This window comes from Adiantum capillus-veneris, chromosome 25 (assembly GCF_014529385.1).
Source record: "Adiantum capillus-veneris isolate H3 chromosome 25, ASM1452938v2, whole genome shotgun sequence".
NCBI lineage: Eukaryota > Viridiplantae > Streptophyta > Polypodiopsida > Polypodiales > Pteridaceae > Adiantum > Adiantum capillus-veneris.
The window spans coordinates 51,344,379-51,353,644 of record NC_140955.1 but is presented as its reverse complement, the minus strand read 5'-3'; positions in this window follow the sequence as shown (position 1 = coordinate 51,353,644).

The following is a 9,266-nucleotide window of genomic DNA, read 5'->3' as shown; positions in this document are numbered from 1 at the left end:
ACCAAGAGAGAGAGGGGGCTAAGCAAGAAGACTCTCTCTCTCTCTCTCTCTCTCTATCTCTCTCTCTCTCTCTCTCCTTCTCAAGCTTTAATAGAAAGCTCATCATCTATTCCAAGCTTGTGAGAAGGGAGGCCTACACCAACAACTCTTGGCTTTGTGATGCAAATCCAACCAAGAGCCAAGCTTCAATGCATGCTCATCTCCTCTACCATGCTAATTAATAAGCTATGCTAAGCTATTATGAGTGATTATGTGAGGAGACATACTTCTTTCTCGTAAGACTACTCCTTCTTCATCTCAATCTACTATCATACCCCGCTAACTCTCACCATCTTCAAAAGGTGTGTGTGGTCTTGGGTCTGAGACCGTGAGGGAATTGATGTTGTGTTTTATAAGTGTTTGCTTAGTGCTTGAAGCTTCCATCTTCATTGCACTAGCTAGTTATTGAAGGAACACAAAGAATTGTATTGTAAAATGTCTCCCTTGATGGGGGAAACCTATAATACAAAGCCTTTTGGAGGGGGGACCGGCTCCATGTAAATCCGGTCCTCAACTATTGTCAATAGCTTAATTTCTCTCTCTTTTGAAGTATTGTTCATGCCTATTTAACTAGGTGTTATTGTTTTTGTTGCTCTCTCCACCTAAGCACTCTTGTTATGCTCATTAAGAATCTATTCTAATGAGATGCTCACTATGTTCATGCTATTTTCCGCTACACACAAGTTACTAGGCCATTAAATGTTACATCCAACAATGAAAAACATGGCTTGACTCACCAAAACAAAATTGAAACCGAACAAGCCTAATAGGATTAAGGGAAAAGAACTTCCAATGTTGAAGACCGAGTGCAAACCAAAATATAAGGAGTTGAAATAGACATTGAAAGAAGTCCAAACCATGGAGATGGAGTCCAAAAGCAATAAACCAGGAGCATTCAATGTTGCATCTTTTTACAAAAAATACACTTTGCAATATCGACGAATCATTGTAGAGAAACCATTGTGACAACACAAAGAACTAGGAAAATCATGTGAGGGACTTGAAAACGCCAAACAAATTGACCTAGTAGAGCTGGGAGAAGATTCAAAACCAGCATACATAGCTACAGATCTATCGCAAGAGGAGGAAGAAATTCTCATTTGAACATTAAAGGAGTATAGGGATGTAAATTTCCTGGTCCTATAAAGATCTCAAGGGAGTGGATCCTAAAATATGTCAGCATACTATACCTATGAGAGATGATGCTAAGCCGTGCAGACAACGACCATACACCTACAGTGATTCATTCACTAAGAAGATCAAGGAAGAGATCAAGAAGCTCAAGGAAGCTGAGTTCATCTACGAAATAGAACACACTGATTGGGCATCACCTATTGTGGTGGTGCTAAAAAATAATGGCAAACTTAGAGTGTGTGTAAACCTCAAGAAGGTGAATGCAACCACCATACAAGATAATTATCCTCTTTTGATCACGGAACCTGTTCTAAAACGGGTACTGAAAAAATGGCTTATAGTTTATTGGACGGATTCTTTCGTTACAACCATTTGGTCATAGATTCCAAAGATTAATATAGAATGGCATTTGCCATTGAATGGGGAATTTTTGCTTACAACTCATGCCCTTTGGATTGACCAATGCATCAGCAACATTCCAGAGGCTAATGAGCCATGCTTTTAAAGAATATCTATGAAATTTATTTGAAGTTATATGGATGATCTTTGTGTGCATTATAGAAATAGAGAAAATCATTTTGAGCATTTACGGCGTGTCTTTGAGAAATGCTATCTATATAGGATTTGTTTAAATCTTGGAAAATGTGTATTTATGGTTAGATAGGGCAAAATTCTCCGACATATTGTATCAAAAAATGGTATTACCATAGAAATGGAGAAGATGGTACTGATTGCTAAAATGGCTGGACCAACAAACATCAAGGAAGTGTAGGCATTTATGGGGCATTGTGGCTATTATTGTAGATTCATGTACATGTATGCAGTCATAGCTAAACCCATTTATAGCATGATCACTCATTTTGAATGAACAAATGAATGCAAGGAGTCATTCCAAAAGCTTAAACTAGCCTTAACCACAACACCAATACTGAAGACTCAAGACTATAACAAAGTTTTCCATGTGCATGTGGATGCTTCAAATTTTTCTATTGGTTCCATATTAGCTCAGCCAAGAGAGGGGACTATGGATTTTCCTATATCATATGCCAGCAGGAAACTAAACCTACTAGAAAAGCGTTACACTACCACTGAAAGGGAAGGTCTTGAAACGATGTATGCGGTCAAGAAACTCAGACATTACTAGCTAACAAGTTTTTTTTTTTCCATAGACAATCAAGTTGTTACCATATACATGTGGTAGTGATGTGTGTGAACACACTTAGGACCGCTGGGGTATTTTTTCCCTCAATGGGAGTTCCCCCCCCGCCCGTGCATTGTAAGTATGCCCATCACTCTAGGGCTATCTATCTTTCCATTGCACACTAAGTAATACACTCTCTGTTGTGTGTCTTGAGCTTCCTTCATCTTCTCCAAGTTGTGTGTTTTTTCTTGAAACCCTAATTCTAGCAATTGGTATTAGAGTAGGTTGCACCCTCTTCCACTACAAGCAGTGCTTTGCATGCAATTTTGTCATTTTGTGCAAATTTTTTATCAGTGCTATTTTTTGCATAACAGGTCCCTTACAATCTTCTACAGTTTGTCTATATATCACATGTTGTTTTTGCTTTGTTTCTCCTCTTTTTGAGCAGTTTTTACATCAGGTGCGTGCATTTTCCATGGCTGACAACAACACAGATGTGTTCAAGATGTTTGCTGCTAAGGACAAACTGGATGGGGAAAATTACCCTATGTGGGCTTACATGATGTAGCATGTCCTTGTGTCAAAGGGCGTTTGGAACATTGTGCAAGGCATTGATGTACATCCTTGTTCTGTGGATACAAGAGATGTTGAGGATGCTGCAGGTTTTGTTGCAAGGATTGCTAGTATTAGAACTGTTTTGCCTACGACTGAGCAAGCTCATTGGGATGTAAGACATGCACAGGTTTATGCATTGATCACATTGTCTGTGAAGTGCACTATTACTCCTCACATTCATTCAGCAAAATTTGTAAAACAGGCTTGGGATATTCTAGCTAGTCTTTACGCAAGTTGCAATGAGGCTAAAATTGTATTCCTGCGTAAAGAGCTGAAGTCAAAGATTATGCATGAGGAAGATGAAATGGACACTTTCCTTGATGGTGTCAAGGATATAAATGAGAAACTTATTTCTATAGGTGAAGTCATTTTTGACAGTTCTCTTGTGCAAACTGTTCTTGATACTTTGCCACATTCTTGCTAGACTTTTGCTAGTACTTGGAGATTTATGACCCAAGGAAATCCTAAAGTTGTCAAGTTTGATGCATTTTGCACATTGCTATTGCAAGAGTCACTTATATAAAAAAAAGACTAAACAACGTGTAATTGAATAGGCCTTTATTGCTGCTCAAAGAAAAGGTGGTAGCAACCATTCCTCATGGTTCTTCTGCGAGTGGTAAATCACCTGTTCCTAATGCTTTTGCTGGCAGTAATTTATAAAGAAATTTTGGTGAAAAGGGAAAAAAGAATATGTGCTTACATTATTGGAAAGCTAATGATCACTTGATCAAGAAGTGTCCAAAATGGAAGGCAAAAGATACTAAGAAGAAAGAGGATGGTTCCACTACAAGTGCAGCTATTGTTGAGGCTTGTGTGAAAGGAGATTTTGATGCTGATGTTGATGCAGAATGGGCCCCTAGTGTAGAGTGCACTTATGATCCTTTTATCCATGATGCATGTATGTCAGTTGCTGTAGATGCTCATGTGTGGTGCTAAAAAGCACATTACCTCTCATTGCGACTTGTTTACCTCTCCCGAGGATGTCCTCATGGGAATTCAGTCACTTTTGCCAACAATGCTTCTTATCCCATTAAGGAAGTTGGAAAGATTGTACTTACTCCTGAAAATGGCAATTCTTTTACATTTGTTGATGCATTGTATGTACCTGAGATCAAGAAGGATCATTTGTTAGTATCTGCACTTGCTAGACTTAGACTTATAGTCAAATTTGTGGATGATAGATGTACAATACATGATCTCAATTTCGATAATGAAATTGTTGCATCTGGCATTTTATGCCATGGGCTACATAAGATCACTTTGTATGACAAGTATGGGCAAAATTTGCAAATGAATTTGTGGATTCTAAGGCTATTTCAGATGCAAAACTTTGGCATGTACATTTTGGGCATTTATATTTTGTCAGTTTGTTGCATTTGCAAAAATCTAATATGGTTGCTTCCTTGCCACCTCTTGAAGCACCCGTCAAACATGTTTGTGAAGGCTGTATTTTGGGTAAGATGCAGCGTTCAAAATATCCAGAGGATGGTTTAGTTAGAGCCACATGTAGGTTGCAACTTGTGCATAGTGATGTTTGTGGGCCCATGCAAACTCTGTCCTTGGGCAATTACCTTTACTTTGTGAATTTAACTGATGATTACTCCAAGAATGCATGGGGTGTATCCGCTTAAATTGAAATCCGAAGTGTTTATGTGTTTCAAGCAATTTTTGGCTATGGCTAAAAATGTCTCAAAATGTACTATGGGCACCCTCCGTTCTGATTGAGGAACGTGTATATACGTCTCATGAATTTAATGCATTTGTGGAAAGTTTTAGGATAAAACACCAATGTACAATCCATATAAACCTCAACAAAATGGTCTTGCTAAGAGGAAAAACAGGTTGATAGACAATTTTTAGCGTGTACAAAGTAGCGTGTATATGCATGGTCATATGTACAAAAAGATGTAAATACATGCATTTGGGATCTTTGCAAAGTGGTTTCAAGTTCTAAAAAAGATGCAACGTGTACACATTTGTGAATAGTCAGGTTCGCATGCCAGTAGTCGACGGACACATGTACATGCCTCGATAGGGTATCGGGGCCTTGGATATGGTTCTTGGTGGCCTCTTTTGGCTCTAGAGAATGTGTTTGAGATTTCTAGAATGTAAATGATGCAAGAAACAAGTGTGGGCACTCTCATCCCACTCGAGAAGTTTGGGACATGTAGTAACTGTCTATTTACGGTGCCTGATCTGCGATGATACGTGCATCACCCTAGAAGTGGTAAAAATGGAATGCGGGGATGTGGAAAAGTGCTTTGGGTATTGAGGATCAAGCGTACAAATTTGGAGTCTATTTGGGGTTTTTTCTGCAAAAAATGTCCGCCGGGGGTCCAAATTGGCCAAAACTGGGCCAAAAAGGGTTAAAAAATGGTCAAAAAAGGTGTGAAAAGGCTTCAAAAAGCCACATCACTCACACTGGCGTGAGTGTTCCACCTGAGGGGGGATTTTTGAATGAGTTTTTGATGGTTTTTCTTGTATATTTTTGTCACCATCAAGTGTGATTTCAAGTGTTGATCGACTCGACTCACTTGAAGTGTCTGCAGGCAGGCAAGGGCTTGTAGATCGAGTCGTTTGGAGTTTGAATTGAGCTTGTGGATAGCATTTTTATTGAGCTCTTGAGTGGTGGCGTGCGTGGGTTGGAATTTAAGTAAATTGCTTGTGTGGTGTTGAGTTGTTTGGGTGTGTGAGTGTGTGCACGGTGTCTTTTGCTCCATCATCCTTTGGTGATCCCGTTGGGGAGCGGAAATTTCCGGGTTGTGCACCCAGGAGAAGCGGTTTTGCTGTGACATTTGAGCTTCATTGAAGAAAAGTGGTGGTTTGGTTGAGGTGCAAGAATTCAACTTTTGTGGAATTACTCACGCAAGGGAGAAGCGCCTTCAAAGGGATGGCCTATAGTCGGCCAGTGTTGAGAGGGAAGGAGGATGTGAAGGACTGAATTGTAGACTTCGAGTGGCATATGCTTGGTATGCACATTGTGAATGACAAAGCAAAGCTTCATGTATTTCCTCTTGTGCTCAAAGGAGAAGTTTGCGAGTGGTTTGAAGGTATAGAGGAAGAAAAAAAGAAAACATGGGAGCAGGTGAGGCAGACAATTTTTTGATAGGTTTATAAAGAAACTAACCGCAACAAAAGCGACGACAAAATTGAGATATTTGAAGCAAGATGTTCATGCTAGCTTTAAAGAGTTTTTGCAACACTTTAAAGGACTTTGGGTGCAATTGGAGGCGGCATCCCAAGTACCTCCAGGGGATTTCTTTAAAGTGCGTCACTTTATGGATTGTATCCATCCAAGTGTAACGGAGAAGGTTGATCAAGAGGAGCCTGCTACATTTTAAAGAGCTGTGGAAATTACCAAGGCCAAGAGCAAGAAGATCAAGAGAAGGTGGGAGCAAGGCATGACACACACTAAGCCAGTTATGGTGCAACCAATGGTCCCTGTGGCAACGAATGATAGAGTGGAGCGAGTGGTTCAAGGTCCGGATCCTGTTATGGCCTGGGTCTTGCATTATCTTGCCGGTCAGTTGCAAGAATTAAGAATTAACATAATGAATAGGAACCAAAGAGAAGAGCGGCCAGCTGGGAGAGGTAAGGGACAGAGGCTACAAGGCAGATGCTACAATTGTGATGAAGAGGGTCACTACGCCCTTGATTTTTCTGAACAACCAAGAGAGAGAGAGGAGGTTTATACCCCTTATTAGGATGTGGTTGAGGGAGAGTAGAAGAAAATCATCAAGAGCGGGCACTAGAAGCACCGCCGCCACAACAACAACCGCAATTGTTGCCTGCAAATGGAGAAGGTAGGGCTATTAACATCATTACACTTGAGCATCAAGATGTGGATGTTTTGGCCAATAAGAGATCTAGGCATGATAGGGAGAAAGAGACAGAAGAAGAGAGGGAAACAAGAGCAAGGAAAGGAAAGGCTAAGGTAGAAGACAAACCAGAGAGTAGCAAGCGGTGACGTAGAAGGAAAATAGGTCCAAAGGACTACCCCCTTGTCCAAGGTGTTGAAGACTATGATATTGTCGATGACATACAAAATAAAAAGGCAAATATATCTTTTGGTCAATTGGTGGCTTTAAATGCTAAATTGAGGAGGCAATGGACCAAGTGTATGAGTACGTGGCTTCCTTCCAAAAAGGAAAAGCATCAAAGCATGGTGTCATCTTTGAGGGTTGGTCACCCAATGGATATGGTGCCAATAGTTGAAGCTATGTTGGGAAATAAGACAAAAGTGCAAGCATATGCGGATGGTGGTGCCCAGGTGTGTGTCATGACCGAGGCTATCATGAAGGAAGTAGGAATCAAGATGTCAGTGAATGCTTCAATCCATATGACGATGGCCAACCACAAAAAGTCAAGGTGTCTTGGGATAGCTGAAGATGTGAAGATAAACATCTTGGGGATTGAGTGCTTGGTTGATTTCTACGTGATGCAAGCGGGTGAGAATGCTTATCTAATCATTTTAGAGAGGCCATGGCTTATAACCCTTGGTGCTAAGCAGGATTGGGGCACGGGCTTGATCACCATCCCTGACCAAGAGAAAGGAAGGACCATTGTCTACAACATGAAGACACACGAGAGCCTTACACAATCCCTATTGGAGATGCAAGTGACAAGAACAAAGTGCAAAATGGACCTCGACGGCCTCTATGCTAGGACCGTGCACACCGACCTCGTCACGGGAAATGAAAAAAGGGGCACCACCTAGCTTTGAGCGGCTAGGAAGCGGACAATAGTGATTTAAAATAGTAGACACACACACACACACACACACACATAGAGAGAGAGAGAGAGAGAGAGAGAGAGAGAGAGAGAGAGAGAGAGAGAGAGAGAGAGAGAGAGAGAGAGAGATGTAGGTGATGAAAACCCCTCGGGATGTGAGGGAAACTTGATTCAAAGCAATATTTAAAGAAACCTTAGCTACGGCAAGATGGCGATTGTGATGATAGAGAGAGATAGTGAGAGATAGAGAGAGCCTATAGTGTATTCTCTAGAGGAAATTCCATACACACGGAGGTTCTACTCTTGTGTGTGGCAACCCTTGGAGTCAGGGTGTGTGCATAGCTTCCTTCTCATAGGGCTAACTTCCCAAGCCCCAGTGATCAAGTGCCGCCCCAAATGCTACACCACTCTCCCAGAGTGCTCTCCCAAAGCGCCCCCTGAGAGTGACCTCTCAGTGCCCTTTTATAGGTGCAGGCTGCATTATTTAGGACAATTTGATTAGGTTAGGGCCCTAATCAGGAGAGACAAAGCAAGGAGTTGGGTCCCAAATGGTTGACCCTTGCTTTGTCTTAGGGGAATTTAAAATGATATCTTCTAGGTGGGCCTTTGTGACTATCACCTAGAGTATATTTTTTTTACGTGGTGGCTTGTTGATTACAGAGAACGTGAGTGAGAGTGAGAAAGGGAGTGCGTGAGGATGCGAGAGGGATTGGAGGGGTATGGGGAGTGTGTGTGTGTGTGTGTACAAGAGAGAGAGAGAGAGAGAGAGAGAGAGAGAGAGAGAGAGAGAGAGAGAGAGAGAGAGAGAGAGTTTGATTGCTGCAGCGGGCCAGGGCTGAATGGGGGGGAAGAGAGAGAGAGGGTTGGGAGCGAGAGGCGGGGAGAGAGCGAGGGCTGAGGGCTGAGGGGAATGGTATGGGGTATGTGTGTGTGTGTGTATAGGGGTGTATGTGTAGGTAGCGAGAGAGAGAGACTATTGCTTGCGCCATGCGGCCTATTGCCGACTAAAGTGAACGAGAGGGAGAGTAAGAGGGAGGGAGAGAGAGGGAGAGAGAGAGAATGAGGGATGGGGAGAGCGAGAGGCTGAAGGGGTGAGGGGGTGTGTGGGTGAGAGAGTGTGTGTGTGTGTACAAGAAGAGAGAGAAACTATTTCTTGCACCCATGCATGGCAGTATCCGACGATAGAGAACATGAGAGGGAGAGAGAGTCAACGGTGGTGAGAGAGAGGTTGAGTTGTAGCGGGCCAGGGAGAGAGAGGGAGTGAGTGGGGGGGGGGGGGGGGGGGGGGGGGGGGGGGGTTGAACGAGGGAGAGAGAGAGGGAAGGTAAGGGCGAGAGGGGGAGAAAGGGGAAGTAGCGGGCCAGGGAGAGAGAGGGAGTGGGTAAGGGAGTGAGGGGGTGTTGGAGGCCCACCTTGGTTGACAAACAAGAGGGAAGAGAGAGAGAGCGAGAGAGAGAGCGAGAGAGAGAGAGAGAGAGAGAGAGAGAGAGAGAGAGAGAGAGAGAGAGAGAGAGAGAGAGAGAGAGAGAGAGAGAGAGAGAGAGAGAGAGAGAGAGAGAGAGAGATAGTATCTTGCTGAGGACAAGAGAGTGTGGAAGAGAGGGGA